Here is a 17,632-nt window from a genome sequence, read left to right as displayed (position 1 = left end):
GACAAAATGACAAGGAGCTATTGATAAATCTACCTCTAAAATGAGGACCTTTTTTTTTTTTAAAAAAAAAAAAACACATGTCTCTTAGAAAATAAAAGCTCAAGCAAACAAAAGATTCCTAAGGATATGGGAGATTTCAATAAACCAAGTAATACACTTGATCTCATCGATATATAGATCCCTGTATCCAATAAATAAGGAACACATATTCCTCTTCAGTACACTTGAAATATTTACCAAGATGGGCCACAAAGGAAATCTTAACAAATTCTAAAGGGGCGCTTAGTAGGGCCTAGTTTGACTAGAGAAGAAGTTGGGTAGGTCAGGCTAGGAATGTAAGTCTGAGAGGATCTTAAATATTAGGATATTGACAGGCAGTGGAGAGCTGCGGGAAGATTTAGAACAGGAAAGCTACAGGATCTGCATTAAGAGATGAATCTGGAATTGAGGCCAAGTTATTCTCTTAATTTTCAAGGGCGAATGAGGAAAGATCCAGCTCTGACAGAATAATGAGTTGTGCAAAGTGAAGGCCAAATGACATCACCGGAGATAGCAGTAGTTCAAAGAAAGCAAAGCAGAGGAATTGAACTGCTGCAAAATGCACGGTAGGTAACAGGGCAGTGAACGCAGACCACCCTGGGCCTCGGGGGTCGGCACCAGGCTCACAGGGGAAAGCGTGAATTTAATTCCAGAAAGTCACTACTAACATCATTAGAAATCTTAGTGTGATTTTCCTGTGTGTTTTGAACTTAATTTTAAGCTTATTTGGGATTTATAGTTATGATCTAAGTGCACTGGCAGCTTACCCCAAGTTCGCTGTCTGCTTACGTAGCAGAAATAGCTAAAGACAACTCTGGAAGTCTGGGATAGTTTTTTCATATATGTATTCATGCTAGAGAAGTTCTAGTCTAGTTGATTCTCCTCACTCTACAGATATGGAAAATTAAGCACAGAAAGGTGACTAATCATTAATTATAGTAATAAAAATGATTAAATATTAGTACTGGCACTTTTAGAACGTATGCTGCGTGTTAGTCATTATACTAAGTACTTTCCATGCATTTCTTCATTTATGCCTCGCAACTATGCTATGATGTAAGTGCTATTTACTTTTCCTGTCTGCTAATAAGGATACTGAGGCTTAGAGAGATTAAGAAGACCGTAAACCCAGGGACTAGATTTGGGACCCAGGCCTTTGTAACTCCACAGAATGAGCTCTTACCCACTTTACTATCCCAACTTGACTTGGACACACAAGTTGCCACCCAATCAAATTTAGATTTAAGATCTCCTTGACTTGTGGTCTAGTGTTATTTCCTGTCTCACCTCAGGTCTCTATTCTCTACATTTCTTTGAGAGTATACAGCTAAAGCCACAGAGTAGTTTTAGATCTTATTGTAAGAAAAATGCTTAGTTAGGCACATCTCCTATGTCAGAAGTTCAGAATAATTAATCATATTTCCGCTTTCTGACTTTTCAGAGTTCCTGGGATGTTTTAATTAGACACTTGATGTATTTTTAATTTTCTCTATCACTTGTAGCACACACCAGGTGTTCAGGTTTTGGTCCAGATATTGGTTCAATAAGGATTTATTGGATGCATTAATGAAAATCTAGAACCTCCTTACTTATGGACATGTTAGATTTCAGAAGGCTATTTTCCAATACATTTGTGTATAAATCCTTAGTGACTAAAACAAATTAAGGAGTATTTCTCAGAAGTCCCAGAAGCATTTCCACTAAAGATGGGTATGAAAGTTAGTCCTGTGAAACTTTCAAATCAGGTCTGTTTTCTGCCTTTGATATCATATAAAATCTATCAGACATTCTTTCTATTAATATAATTGATTGTTTTGGTCTACATCAAAAATCTATTGATGCAGTTAACCCTCCTCTTGGATGACATCTGTAACTGTTTTAGGTTACACTTTAAGGTGCTCACTTGATAAACCACAATATTAAATCAACTCTCCACCTACTCAATACCTATACCAGTGGAACCGAACAGGGTGGGAGAAAGCCCACATGGAATGCCCTTATTTTAAATTCATAATCACCTGCTTTTTTTACTTTATTTTTTTGAGACACAGTCTCGCTCTGTCGCCCAGGCTGGAGTGCAGTGGCACGATCTCGGCTCACTGCAAGCTCTGCCTCCCGGGTTCAGGCGATTCTCCTGCCTCAGCCTCCTGAGTAGCTGGGACTACAGGTGCCTGCCACGACATCCGGTTAATTTTTGTTTTTTTAGTAGAGACAGGGTTTCACCATATTAGGCTGGTCTCGAACTCCTGACCTCAGGTGATCCACTCGCCTAGGCCTCCCAAAGTGCTGGGATTACAGGCGTGAGCCACCGTGCCCTGCCAGTCACCTACTTTTTAAATACAAAGGGAAAAATAGTAACTTTACAGTGGGGGGCCCATGCAGACATCATGTATCCCACAATATGATGTGCTGAGAGAGAGAACAACATCACTAATGTGTTACTCTTGCCAAAAATACATACCTGAATTAAATTGTGAGGAAACAGACAAGCCCACACTGAGGGACATTCTATGATGGACCTTTTTGAAAGTGCCAAGGTGATGAAAGACAGATTGAAGAACTATCCCAGATTAATGGAGGCTAAGGTGACATCACAACTAAATGGAATGGGAGATCTGGATTGGCTCCTAGTCCAGAAAAAGGATACTAATAGGAGAGTCTATCAAAGTTGAAAAAGGTCTGTAGTTTAGTTAATAATGGTGGATCAATGATAATTTCCCAATATTGATAATTATACTATGGTACAGTATTAATGTTAAGATGTTAACATTTGGGAAAGTTGGGTGAAGGGTATATGGGAATTCTTTTAACTATTTTTCCACCTTTTTATAATTCTGAAATTATTTCAAAATTAAAAGTTAATTAAAAGAAAAATATTTTTAAACTGATCATCACTAGCCTTGAATATTATTCAGCCATTATACCATCTTCCCCAAAGCATTCGTTCTTCCAAACTCCTAGACAATATTTCAGACACTCTCCTTTCACTGCAGCCCTTGTGTAGCTCCTTCCCCAGCCTTATTCATTGTGAAGATAGGGGCAATTAGAAGAATTTCCCCAGGTGCACCTCCCAGCACCTGCGACCCTTTACTGTGCTTTCTCTCCTGCTCTTGTGGATTAGCTGTCTCTGCAGCTAGCCAGGGTCAAGTCCTCCACTTGTTTAGTAGATCTTATTCTGTCATCTATTCAAGAACATTGCTCCCACAAATGTCTCTCTCTGTCTCTCTCTCTCCCCGTCTCTCTTTCTCCATCCCCACCCTAACCCTTTCTCTCTGCTGCTGGGTAATTCCTGGAATCATAGAAATATGCTGCTATTTCTTTCTTCTTAAAAAAGAAAAACAACTCTTGAGCCCACTTCCCCTTTCAGCCAGCTTCGACATTTCTCTTCTTCCTTTTACAATCAATCTTCTGAAATTGTTTACAATTCCTGTCTCCAATTTCTCCCCTCTCATTCTTTTGGGAAACCATTTGAATGGGACTTTGGCTTCACTCTTCCATCAAACTATCTTTACACGATTCCTAGTGGCCTCCATGTTTGTGCCTTCTGTGGTCAGTTGGTTCTCCATCCTCTTACATGGCCTATCAGCAGCTTTTCAGAGCAGCTCCCTCTCCTCCCTTACAGATCAGTCTTCCTTAGGCCTCTAAGTCATCACAATCATCTGATTTATCTCCTGCCTCTCTGGAAACTTCTTCTTAGTATCCTTTGGTGGTTCCTCTTTAATTTCCTAACCTCTTATGTTGGAATGCCCCAGAATTTGGGGTTTATCTCTTCTTTTTTTTTATTTCCATAGCTTTAGAGGTACAAATGGGTTTTGGTTACATGAATGAATTGTATAGTGGTAAAGCCTGAAATGTTAGTGCACCTGTCACCCGAGTAGTTTACACTGTACCCAATATGTAGTTTTATTATCCCTTACCCTGCTACCACCCTCCCTTCTCCTTTATATTTACTCCATAGGTGATCTCAACCAGCCTCACAGCTGTATTATTTATTTTTTGAGACGGAGTCTTGCTCTGTCACCCAGGTTGGAGTGCAGTGATGCGATCTTGACTCACTGCAACCTCCGCCTCCCAGATTCAAGCAATTCTCTTGCCTCAGCCTCCCGAGTAGCTGGGATTACAGACATGTGCTACCACACCTGGCTAATTTTTGTATTTTTAGTAGAGATGGAGTTTTACCATGTTGGCCAGGCTGGTCTTAAGCTCCTGACCTCAGGTGGTCCACCCACCTCAGCCTCCCAAAGTGCTGAGATTATAGGCATGAGCCACTGCACCCAGCCCTCACAGCTTTAAATACCATTGATATGCTGATGACTTCAACTTAATATCTACAGTGAGACCTCCAGACACCTACATCCAACTGTCTACTCAGATCTCCTGACTGGATCCCTAATAGGATAAACGGGTCTAAAATTGGACTTCTGCAATTCTCCATCCCCAGGCCTGATTTTCATCCCGTCTTCTCCATATCAGTTAATGGCAACTCCATCCTTCTAGTAGTTCAGGCCAAAGGCCTTAGATTCGTACTTAACTCTTTACTTTCTCACATGCCACAAAGAATCTGTCAGCAAATCCTATCAGCTCTACTGTCACAATGTACACAGAATCTGACAACTTTTGTCTCCTCTGCTAAGAGTTTGGTCCAAGCCACATCATCTCTCACCTAGATTACTGCAACAGCCTCCCAATTTGTCTCACTGCATGGTGCCAGCATCTGCTTGTGGTGAGGGTCCAGGCTGCTTTCACTCATGGCGGAAGGCGAAAGGGAGCTGGCGTGCAGAGATCACATGGCAACAGCAGAAGCAAGAGAGAAGGGTAAGGTGCCAGACTCTATTTAACAACCAGTTCTTACGGGAACCAACAGTGAGGACTCAGTCACTCACTTGCTCAGTAGTACCAAGCCATTCATGAGGGATCCACCCCCATGACCTATACACCTCCCACCTCCCATTAGGCTTTACCTTCAACATTGGAGATCAAATTTCAATATGAGCTTAAGGGGACAAACATCCAAGCATCCAATAGCAGATAATTAACCTCAAAATTATCCTTGTCCGTCTCATTTATCCTCAATAGCCTCTGAAATATCTCTTATGTTTGCCTCTTGCTCCCCATGCCCCTTGCCACCATCCCAGGCCTAGCGGTCATTGCCTCATAACTTGTCCACAGCCATGGTTTCCTAACCCTTCTTATTTCCAGCCATGTCCCCTCCATTCCATTTTTCTGCCACCAAACTAAACTAAAATGGCCAATTTCATAGTTTCACTCTCTGCTGATCAAATTTCCTGATTCTTTTTACCTATGTTTGTTTTGTGTCATCTTCAACATTTTCTTATACACAGTAAATACTTGCTTAATAAAAAGTACTAAGAGTGATGGAAATAAGGAAGTTCGGTCATGTGAATTCACTGAAGCTATGTTGACTATCCTTTGGCCTAGTTTATAGAAAATTAGCAGCTGATTCATATCTCTATTTAAGGAATGGAGAACTTCGCCAGAAATATTTTTATATTGCAGCTGCAAATAAGATAGAGTTTTCATCTGGACCTCAATTTCCTTACCTTACAATCGAGAAAAATGCCACCTATGGATATCCTAGATTTGCTGGAAGTATTACATGTGATGGATTAAGGCACCCAGCATGGGATATCCCACAGATGCAAAATGAATCCTACTTGAGTCTTAATACAAAAAGATTGAATGAATGAATTTGACGGCAAAATGAAATGATGAATCATTTTATATAAATCACAATTTATAAAATTCAGATTCAACTAAAATTTGGCACTAATTATGACCTCTGTGTTATGTATGTTAACACATACATCATCTTCTCATGTATTCTTAGAAGTAACCATGTGATACAGGTGGTCTTTTTTTCAATGTACAGACAAGTTTAGCTGAGAAAAGGGAAAATGCCTTACTCCAGGATTGTTGGTATATACTGGAATTAGGGTTTGTCTCTAAGATTTCTGATTCCATATCTTTTTGTTTTACTTTTTTCTCTTCTTTTCTTTTTTATAAGATGGAGTCCTGCTCTGTCGCCCAGGCTGGAGTATAGTGGCACTATCTAAGCTCACTGCAACCTCCGCCTCTCAGGTTCAAGCGATTCTCCTGCCTCAACCTCCTGAGTAGCTGGGACAACAGATGTGCGCCACCATGTCCCGCTAATTTTTGTATTTTCAGTAGACACAGGGTTTCACCGTGTTGGCCAGGCTGGTCTTGAACTGCTGACCTCAAGTGATCCTCCCGCCTCAGCCTCCCAAAGTGTTGGGATTACAGGAGTGAGCCACCGCACCTGGCCTCTTTTGCTTTTTCTACATACCATGCTCTCAAATATTTTTCTTACCAATATTTTTCGTGGTTTTTTTTTTCAGCTTTTAACGTGAGCATCGTTAAAATGCTCACAACTTAACGTTTTTACTCTCCCATTGAATTACTTAGTGCACACTCTTTTATTTTCTGTATGCTTATTTTAAAACCTTTGTTCCTATATTTGTATTCTTGGTGGTTCGAAGAATCTCAAACATTGTCTCAGCAGCAGCATCATCTCTGTTTACAAAAGTTGAGGAAATACTGTATTTCCAGCTTAGGAAACTGAAGGTAAGTAGCACAATTAATTTCAACTGGCATCTGTTTCAATGACTCTGTTAATGCAAATGGGTTGTAAAATGTCAGTGAATATCTAGGAAGTTGTTATAAGCTACAGGTAAGTGAATTTTCTACTTTTGTTTTTTTTGTTTGTTTGTTTGTTTGTTTTTGAGACAGAGTCTCGCTCTGTCGCCCAGTCTGGAGTGCAGTGGCGCAGTCTCGGCTCACTGCAACCTCCGCCTTCTGGGTTCACGCCATTCTCCTGCCTCAGCCTCTCCGAGTAGCTGGGACTACAGGCGCCCGCCACCACGCCCGGCTAATTTTTTTTTATATTTTTAGTAGAGACGTGGTTTCAACGTGGTCTCGATCTCCTGACCTCGTGATCCGCCCGCCTCGGCCTCCCAAAGTGCTGGGATTACAAGCGTAAGCCACCGCGCCCGGCCTCTACTTTTGAAATGGTTGTAGCCTGCATTATTTGCTGAGTTCCACTTTTTAATACATAGGAATACTGCAGAGACAACATTTTTATGTGTTTGACATTTTATGAAAAAAAATTGCAAGTCATGAACAGCCCTCTTTCTTTCTTAATCTACCTGAAAATAATAACTGTAATTAACTTTTGTTACATTGTTATCAGAAAGGGATAGTCAAATTAACATTAAACAGATGTAAAGTCAACCTTCATATGGCAGCTGTGTACATAAATTCTCTGGAAGACCTATCATGCTTAGAGAATGAATTTTAGATATCTATTTAAAATGTCTAATTACTTTAGCTCTTTGGTTTAATGTTAAAATGCCATATTGTTTATAGAATCAGCTTGCCTTCTCAACTAATGAAATATCCATTGAAATTGCTCTACGTGCAATGCACCATGTTAGGTGTTGTGGATGGGTGAAATTCCTGTACTCCAGAAGCTGACATTTCAGCTGGGAGATGTATATAGCATCCCGCTCTGTTAATATATGCTGGCCCCTCTGTTCGAAATGGCCTTCATCACTTTTCTCCCTCCTTTATCTGGCCAGCTTCTATATATTTCTCAAGGCCCAGCTATACATCATTTTCTTTTTTTAACTGATAAATAAAAAAATATATGTTTATGGTATACAGTGTGATGTTTTGATGTATGTATACATTGTGGAACAATTAAACTAAGCTAATTAACTTACCTATCCCCTCATACACTTATTTTTTTCCCGTGAGAATATTTAAAATCTCCCTTAGCAATTTTCAAGGATATGGTACGTGAACTATAGTTACCCTTTTGTACAATAGGTCTCTAGGAGTTATTCCTCCCGTCTAACTAAAATTTTGTACTCTATGACCAACATCTTCCCATTTTTCTTACCCTCCCCCCATTGCTCAACTACTCCCTGCTTCTATAAGTCAACTTTTTAAGATTTCACATAAAAGGGAGATTAGGCAGTATTTGTCTTTCTGTGCCAGTCTTATTTTACTTAGCATAATGTCCCCCTGATTAATCTATGATGTCACACATGACAAAATTTCCTTCTCTTTTAAAGCTGAGTAGTATTCCATTGTGTATATAGACCACATTTTCTTTATTCATTCATCTGATGCTGGATACTTACGTTGATGTCACATATTGGCTGTCGTGAATAATGTTGCAGTGAACATGGGAGAGCAGGTATCTGTTCTGAGTGCATTTCCTTTGGGTATATGCCTCTGCCATGCCTGGCACATTTCTCATTAAGCTTTTAAGTGCCTGTCTCTGCACTCCCCATGTCTATAAATCTGAATCATTCTCCTAGAACCAAGAACAGAACCAACTACATAATTTGTGGCCCCCAGTGCAAAATAAAAATGTGGAGTCCTTTGTTTAAAAATTAAGAATCTTTAGACAGTGACAGTAGAGCATTAAACCAAATGTGGAGCCCTTCTGGGCACAGGCCTGTGTGAGACTGCACAGGTGGCTGGATTATATGGTAGTTCTATTTTTAATTTTTTGAGGAACCTCCATATTCTCCAGAATGGCTATACTAATTTGCATTGAATCCCCACCAACAGTGTACAAGGGTTCCCTTTTTCTCCATATCCTTGCCAATGCTTACCTTCTATCTTTTTGATAATAGCCATCCTAACAGGGGTGAGGTGATATCTCATTGTGATTAAAGCTATACTTCTTCTAAGATGCCTTCCTACCTGGCATCTTACTGTCATTTTGCTTTTGGTACCATATGCATCTTTCTGTCAGAGTTTATCACAAGGTATTATAATTGTTATGTTTGGCAACCTCCCTGATTGCAAACTTCCAGAATTTATAAGACTGAGTCTTTTAGGTTTGTTTTCTGAGTACCTGGTACATGGTATGATCCTAATAAGAGCTTGAGGAATGAATAAAAATGTAACAAATACATACAGATATATAGTCATAAAGATTAGTTGACAAATGTGGCATGCAATAAGTGTCAAGAATGTCTTATAAACAAGTACTATAGGCTTTAGCGGGAGAGGAAAGAATAGATTGGTGGTCAAGGGAAGATTCCTGGTCAGGCTAGCCTCCTAGCCTGTGCCCAGAAGGGCTTCACACTTGGCTTAATGCTCTGCTGTCACTGTCTAAAAATTCCTAATTTTTAAACAAAGGACTCCACATTTTTATTTTGCACTGGGGCCCACAAATTATGTAGTTGGTTCTGTTCTTGGTTCTAGGAGAATGATTCAGATTTATAGACAAGGGGAGTGGACAGACAGGCAGGGAGAGTGAGCACAAAAATCTCACAGGCATAATGAGAAATGTGTGAGGCTTCCAGAGGGTCAAGGACAGGCCAGCCTGAAGGCACTAGAGGGCTTACGTTGTTGCTCTGAGGCTTGGAAGATGGATTGAGGCAAAGTTGGGACATTTTTCTAGCAGGAATGAGTAACTTCAGATGCACAGGGAGCAGGAGAGTGAAGGGAGAAAACTGTAGCCTTATGAAGAGTCATGTGGTGCTGCTATGCAGGATGGAGAGAGGAGCAGTGAGGCAAAAAAACAGGGAAATCAGGAAGCTAATCCAAATGTGATAATAAGGTAAAAGTGGCAAAGAAAGAACAAAACCGAGAAATACTATGAGGGAAAAATAAATGAAACTTCGACCACATGTGGGAATTGCAAAAAAAAAGAAAAAAAAGTAGGACTCAAGGAGTACTCTGGACCATCCTGGGGGTGTAGTCCACTCTTGGCAGAATGAAGGAAGGAAGAGATGGGCTAGGGGCAGCTTCTTTGTCAAAGGAATGACGAGTTCAGTTTTAGACATTGGAGATTATTACTGGAATTTCAAAATAGACTTGTTTATTTTTCCCTTAAATATGAATAACTGTTCATGGAGAAGAGAAATTGGAAAAAGGAAAGGATTGTTAACAGTGTCAAATATTGCATAAAAACAAGGACATTGAAGACTGAGTAGAGTCCAGTTTCAGAAGAGTGATGGGAACAGCAGCCCAATAGAGATTCTATGGAAATGAACAAAGGTAGCATTTCTTAAATTCATAATCCTCTTGTCCAAACTACTCCTCCTGAATTCCCCATCTCATTGAATGTTACTACTCTGTACCACCCAGTTTCCCATGCTCCTTCCATCATATTCAATCTCTCTTCCTCCATAGTCAATCAGTCTTTTCTTCCCCTTTCTGCCTATCAAGTGTCTCTGGAATTCACCTACATATCATTATCCCACTGCTACCATCATCACCTTATGCCCTGCCAAGGCAAAGACCTCTGGGGTGGTCCAGTCTTTATTCTCCGCACTCTTCCCATAGTCTTTGCCATCTTATTCTTCTCATTGGAGCTTGGGGGATTTTTCTAAAACTCAAGTATAATTTTGTCACTTTCCACTTATGACTCTGTTAGGAATTGTGTCCTACCAAAAATATTGAAGTGCTAAATCCAAATTCCTATGAATGTGGCCTTATTTAGAAATAGGGTCTTTGCAGACAATCAAGTTAAGATGAGATCATTAGGATGGGCCCTGATCCAATATGACTGTCATCTTTTTTAAAAAGGGGAAATTTAGACACAAATGTGTAGATAAAAGCAGAAATTGGGGTGATGCCTTTATAAGCCAAGGATGACAAATGTTGCCAGAAAACCCACCAGAAGCTGGAAAAGACACATGGAACAAATTATCTCTCACAACTCTCAGAAGGAACCAGTCCTACAACACTGTAGTTCCAGATTTTTAACTTCAGAACTGTGAGACAATTCATTTTTGTTATTTTAAACCACTCAGTTTTTGGTACTTTGTTAAAACAGCCCTAGGAAATAAATATGGATCCTAAAATGGCTCCCCATTGCTTGCAGGGTGTGATGGCTAATTTTTTATGTGTCAACTTGACTGGGCCATGGAATGCCCAGATATTTGGTCAAACATTCTTCTGGGTGTTTTGATGACAGTGTTTTTGGGTGATGTTAACATTTAACTTGGTAGACTGAGTCAAGAAAATGGCCCTTCCTAAGGGAGTGGCCCTCATCCAATCAGCTGAAGGCCTGAATAGAGCAAAAAGGTTGACCATCCCTTGAGTAAGAGAGAATTCTTCCTGACTGACCACCTTTGAGCTGAGACCCTCTTTTTTCTCCCTTTGGACTCAAACTGAAACGCTGGCTCTCCTGGGTCTCCAGCTTGCTGAATCGTCATGAAGATCTTGGGACTTGTCAGCCTCCCTAATCACATGAAGCAATTCCTTGTAATAAATCTCTTTATACATACACATACATGCATACATAAATACATACACACACACACACATACACACACACACACATACACACACATCCTAGTGTTCTGTTTCACTGGAAAACTGATTGATACACAGGGTAAAGCCCAAACTCCTTAACACAGTTAAAAGATCCACCATGACTTGGTCTCTGCAAAATCCTCCAGTTTTTCTCTTTCTCTGCACTTTCCCCCAGCTTCGCACTCTTGACTGCAGTAGCATCCAGCTTTGGTCATATTTTTGATGTACCTTTATTTCTCCCACCTGATCTTTCACACATGCCATTCCATTATGCTTATAGTACATTTCCACCTTTCCTTTCCGTGTCATGCTTCATTAATTTATTCAACAAACATCTTTGAAATGTTGGATACAGTGTTTAGAAGTTAATAAAGCAAACACGGCCCTTGGCCTCATGGAATTCCTAGTAGGAGACACCAATATCAAATGAGGCAATAAGTATACCAGAGATGTCAGCAGCATGTTGGAGACCATGAAATAGGTGATAACACTAGCCTTAACACATATGGAAAAGCTGAATTCTAAGCCTATAATGACAGACGCCAAAGAGAAGTAATTCAAATCCCACCATGGACACTCAGCAAAGCTCAGAACTCCGAGGCACCAGATACCTTTGGAGGCAGAGTGCAAGAGGGACTTGAAAAATAGGAAGATTAGTAGAAAGTTTATATAAGGAGCAGTAAGACATTCCCCACCTTATCCTCACCCACATGTTGCTATATAAAATAAAAAAAAAAAAATTCAGAAAAAAAGAGTTTTTAGCTATTGCTGTGGTTTGAATGTCCCCTCCAAAACTCATGTTGAAATTTAATTGCCATTGTGATAGTATTAAGAGGTGAGGCCTTTAAGGGGTGATTGGCCATCAGGACACTGCCCCATGTAGAATTGATGCCATTATAAAAAAGCAAGTTTATCCCAGTCTTGCTTTCTTGCCTTCTTGCCTTCTGCCATGGGATGAGGCAGCAAGACGACCCTCGTAAGATGCTGGCAGCTTATGTTGGACTTCCCAGCCTCCAGGACTGTGACCCAATGAGTTTCTGTTTATTTTAAGTTACCCAGTCTGAGATATTTTGTTATAACAGCACAAAACAGACTAAGAGAGAAATTTTGAGGTGAAAGCAGAAATAAAACGTTCAATGGAAGTTTTGAAGAAAATGTAGAAAAATTCTGACAGTAGAATAGGAAGGCTAAGAGGCAGAAAATGGGAGGAAAAAAAGAAAATTAGAAGATTAATCCAAGAGGGATAACATGCAAATAAATGTAATCCAAGGGAAATAGAGCATAGGAAACAGAGGAAAGGAAATGAAAGATGGAGAGAGAAAATATTTCCCAGAACTGAGAGACTTGAACTTCCCAATTAGAAAAGACCACTGAGTAACTTGCACAGTAGGTGAAAACAGACTTACACTAAAACAAATCACCAACAATTTTCAGAACACCTGGCATTAAAAAAATTCTAAAAATTTTCAGAGAGAAACCAAAAATGACATGATGTCTCAACAGCAACCCTGGAACCTAGAACACACAGGAATAATCCCTTCCAAATTCTGAGAAAATGATTTCCAGTGTGGATTTCAAAGAATGGAGATCGTTTTCAGCTATAAAATGTCTCATGAAATTTATGTTCCATATTCTCTTTCTCAAGAAACTACTAGAGGATATGCTCATTAAAACAAGGAAGTAGACAAAGAAAGTAGATGGTGTGTGGTCCAGAAATAGGAGATTCAGCCTAGATGGAGAATAAAGGGGTCCCCAGAGTGATGAAGTAGGGAAGCTTCTAGAAGGCAGCTGGGCAGCAGGACCGAACAGAGGAAGGGCCTCTCCAAGGGGGAAACAAGTAATGGATTCATTTCTTGATGTTTTAAATTGTATTTTAGCTCTGTTGGAGAGTTTATAGAGAATTAGTAATAAGTACATAGAAACCTAGCATATCAAAAAAAGATACAAAAACATAATGCAAAATATTCCTAACTCAGTTATGAATATTTTGAGTCACTGTAAAAGCTGAGTATTGATTTAAATAAAAGGGTATTATGAACTGTTCTGGAGGATGATGGGAAGGTTAACATGTATATGTTGGACTGGGGGATGTGAGAGGGTCAAATATTTATCTCTCAAGTAGGAAGGAAAAAATATATGAACATACATATACATATACATAAATATATGTATGTATCTGAACCCAATCAAGATACACCATAAGCATAACATCTAGAAATATGTAATAAAATAACAGAAGAATTAGCTAAAACTGTTGAAAATACTTGGTTTTAGGGAATGGGAATCAGAGGTGAAGGAGTGTGTCGGGAGACTGGTGTTTCATGAGAAGCCTTGAAGTAATATTTGACTTCTAAAACTAAATACATATATTACTTTGATTAATAAATTAAAGAAAACATATGTCCACACACACAAAATGTACACACATGTTAATTGCCGCATTTTTACAATATCAAATAATAGACAGCATCCAAATATCCATCAGGTGATGAGTAAATAAAATGTGGTATATTCATACAGTGGAATATCATTCTTCTATAAAAAGGAATGAAGGCCAGGTGCAGTGGCTCATGTCTGTAACCCCAGCACTTTGGGAGGCCGAGGCAAGAGGATCACCTGAGGCCAGGAATTCGAGACCGGCCTGGCCAACATGACAAGACCCTGTCTCTATAGAAAAAAAAAAAAAAATTAAATATCCAGGTGTGATGGTGCGTGCCTGTAGTCCCAGCTACTCAGGAAGCTGAGGCGGGAGGATGGCTTGAGCCCGGGAATTCAAGGCCTCAGCAAGCTATAATCGCACCACTGCACTTCAGCCTGGGTGACAGAGTGAGACCCTGTCTCAAAATAAAGGAATAAGTAATAAAATGAAGTACTGACATGTTACAACATGGATGGACCTTGAAAACATGCTAAGTGAAAGAAGCCCGTCACAAAAGAACATGTATTGTGTAATTCCCTTTATATGAAATGTCCAGAATAGGCAAATTTATATATAGAGAAAACAAACTAGTGGTTGGCTGTGGCTGGGAATTAGGAGATGGGGGTGAATGGGGAGGAATCTCTAACAGGTACAGAGTTTCTTTTGGGGATGATGAAAATGTTCTGGAATTATATAGTGTAATTGTTGCACAACTCTGTTAAAATACAACAAACCACTGAATTGTATACTTTTTAAAGGTGAATTTTATGGTATGTAAATCATATTGCAATGAAGCCATTATTTTAAAAATTAAAGAAAAAAATTAATAATCATACCTAATTCACAGAGTTGGTGTGAGGAATAAATGAAATAATGTATGTTAGGGGTCTAGTCCAGAGCCTGATGTAAATATTAAAAGATTAGTTAACATATACACAGGATATACTATGTGCCAGGCACTCTTCTAAGTTCTTTACATATATCAATTCATTTAACCCTTGCAACAACTGTCTAAAATAGACACTGTTCTTACCCCCATTTTATAGATGAGGAAACTGAGGCCAGTGCAAGTAAATAATTTGCCCAAGATCACACAGCTAGTACAACAGTAGAGCTGGAGTTTGACCCCAGACAGCTGGCCCAGCATCTTTACTTTTCACCACTTTGTTGCTTACTCTCTTTGCCTCCCAGGTCCCATGTCTGGGATAGTGCTGTGTGCTCCCAGGGACACTGCTTTTCATCTGTTGTGCTTCCAAGTAAATAACTATTCACTTGCCTTTTTTCCTTGTCTGTGTCTTCAACTATAGTGGACATTCTACAATGGCAAGGACTGTACCCATCTTAATTCCTCTTCATTCCCTGCCCATGATATGTTGGGATGAGGGTGGGCTGTAGAGTGAAGCAAAGGTGTTTTTCTCTTTGTACATATCCCATGAGTGCATGGAGAGGAAGTGGGGAGAGCTGAAGATGCTAGCATTAAGATGCTAGAAAAACATGAGATAATTGATGGAGCAAGGTATCTAAGGAAGTAGAAGGTTAAGAGTGAGATAGTGTTGAAACACTGACCTTGGGAAGAAAGAAGAATGCTGCTTCCATTAAGACTGAAAGAGAGGAGGAAGAGGTGGATATTGTGAGAGGGAGACTACAGAGGAAGCTCATACCAGACGACTTGGATCATCTCAGTCAAGAAGGGACAGCAGAAGAATCTTGGGCCAGGACAAAGCATAGGAGAGTGAAGTGGAAGGTTGAGACAAGAGGAGAGAGTTTAGAATAAATACCCAACTTTTTGGGGTCTGTGATCTCTTTACTAATACAATGGACCCTTCTCCCAGAAAAAAAGTACATACACACAAAATTATGCATTTAGTTTTAGGGGTCTATGGACTCCAGGTTGAGAATGCCTGTTCTCAAGACTTAATAAAATTGAATAAAAGTATTTCTGAGAAGTAATTTGAAGTCAAGCATCTTGACTTTTTAGCATTCCAAGTTTGCGTTTCTGTGACTTTCCTCAGCAATATTTAGAGGCCTGGGAGTAGCAGGTGATCTGATATCTGGGACTGAGGCCAGAAGCTTCAGGGCAGGAGAGGGTGGGATGAAGTCTGAGAGGGTGGTAGGGCTTAGAGGAAGGCAAGACCCAGGCCAGGGACAGGTGGCAGTGGAGGCTCATAGAGGGTGGGCTGAGAGAGGTCCACTCCCGCTTCAGGCCTTAAGGGGGCGCACTGTCTGTAGAGAACATAAAAACGTAAGAAAACCAAAAGTCAGTCTTCTGTTTACTATTATTATGCTGCACAAGCAATTTAAAACACCAACAGCAAAAAAATACTCTTCTCTGAAAAAGTCTTGGTCTAGGACCTAAACAATTGCCTGAAATTGGGTAGACTTACACCAATGAGAGGCAGATAAAGAGATTAAGATTGAGGGAGTAAGGCAGGGCTTGCAATGGTGCCAGCCAGGATGTGGCTGAGGGGGTGTGGGTGCCTACCGTGGATGCTAGGGTAGAAGACGACTCTATTAACTGGGTGGCTATAAGCAGCACCCAGGTCAATGCCTTTCGTCTTCTACAACCTAGACATTGCCTGGAATCCTAAATCCTTTTCTTCACTTAACAAACATCACCTCTGCTCAAATCCGCAACTGCTTTGATATCACACTGCCTTTTTCCCCCCTCTATTATAGATGGCATTTATTGACTCACATTTTTTTTCCCCACTAGACTATACTCCTTGAGAACAGCGATTGTGTCTCATTTATTGCTGAATCACCAATTCAGACAGGCATGCAAACACTTGTTGAACCAATGCACAAATATATTTTGCTCTCCTTTATAGATTCCTCTGGCCTCAGATGACCAGGCACCACTAGATACAGAATACTGTGCTTTCCTTCTCCAAGGTAAAGGAATAAATATCTGTTCCCCTTCATGAAGTGTTACTGTTGGGCCTTTATGCCATCCTGAAACCACCAGGATGTGGAACCAGATCAGGGAGGTCCACAGTTACAACCCCTTGTATCTGTAACACCATCAGAACATTATCTGCAGGGTCCTGCTGCAGGGCCCCGAATGAGGAGAGCATTTTGCTGCTTTGTAGCGTGAGCAGTGCTGTAACAGTGATGCATGGATGTTCCTCTGGTGTCCTGAAAGAATTTAGGTGCTTCTTGAAAGCTCTCTGCAACTTATTAATTGGGAGTGATTATCCAATGGAGAAAACAGTCCCATCACCCCCTCAGTCTTCCCTGGGAAATCACAAGAGGGCTGATAGCTCTCTGTGAGGTGAACCGTTTCCAGAATCCCCACCGTCTCGTCCTGTTCTTCCGCCCACCCAGTTCCTCAAGATAGCCCCTGTGGGCTTCTGATGAAGTCACCACACCACTGGCTAATGAAGTAGATAAACCAGAACAGTTTGGTTTAACATTTAAGGTCAGAAACAGGAACTTTCTAGAGGAGAAATCAAAAAAGCAAAAGAGTTATAAGGGCAGCCCTCCAACCAGTCAGAATACCGTGACCACCTGAGAGGCCCGTGGCCCAGCAGGCATGGACGCTTGTCGACTCTGGAGCAGGTATCTTCAGCACAGCATCTGACCTGGGAGCACAGCCACATACCCTCATTCCTAAACAGCAGATTGACTACTGGAGCCACACACAGTCTCCGGGCGATGTGGAGACATGTCTAATATTTAGTCAACATAACTCAGGGTGCCACAGTCTTCACAACTGTTGTGAGCAATTGAGGATGCTCCATTTGAAGATAGGAATTTGCCCTCAAGCATCTGGGGTTTGGGTACAGAATAGAGCTTCCCCTGCCACCACCTGCTAATTTTATAAAATCTGCATTCAAAAAACAAATCCTGCCT

The 17,632-nt window shown here is 40.4% G+C and overlaps 1 protein-coding gene across 2 annotated transcripts in view; it reads left to right on the top strand.

Moving 5' to 3' along the window:
- Nucleotides 1-475: 475 nt before the first annotated feature.
- LCP1 (lymphocyte cytosolic protein 1) overlaps nt 476-17,632 on the top strand; it is a 73,636-nt gene continuing 56,479 nt past the window's right edge. The window contains exons 1-2 of one of the 2 annotated variants that reach the window (XM_058437867.1): nt 476-605; nt 16,609-16,672. The gene's annotated coding sequence lies outside the window, so the exon portion shown is untranslated. Of the gene's footprint in view, nt 606-6,557; nt 6,643-16,608; nt 16,673-17,632 lie in introns of those variants that run through there. The other variant, XM_032150836.2, reaches the window with a different exon arrangement.

The sequence above is a fragment of the Hylobates moloch genome, unplaced genomic scaffold (assembly GCF_009828535.3).
Source record: "Hylobates moloch isolate HMO894 unplaced genomic scaffold, HMol_V3 SCAFFOLD_4, whole genome shotgun sequence".
NCBI classification, from domain to species: domain Eukaryota; kingdom Metazoa; phylum Chordata; class Mammalia; order Primates; family Hylobatidae; genus Hylobates; species Hylobates moloch.
This window is presented reverse-complemented; position numbering and strand designations above follow the sequence as displayed.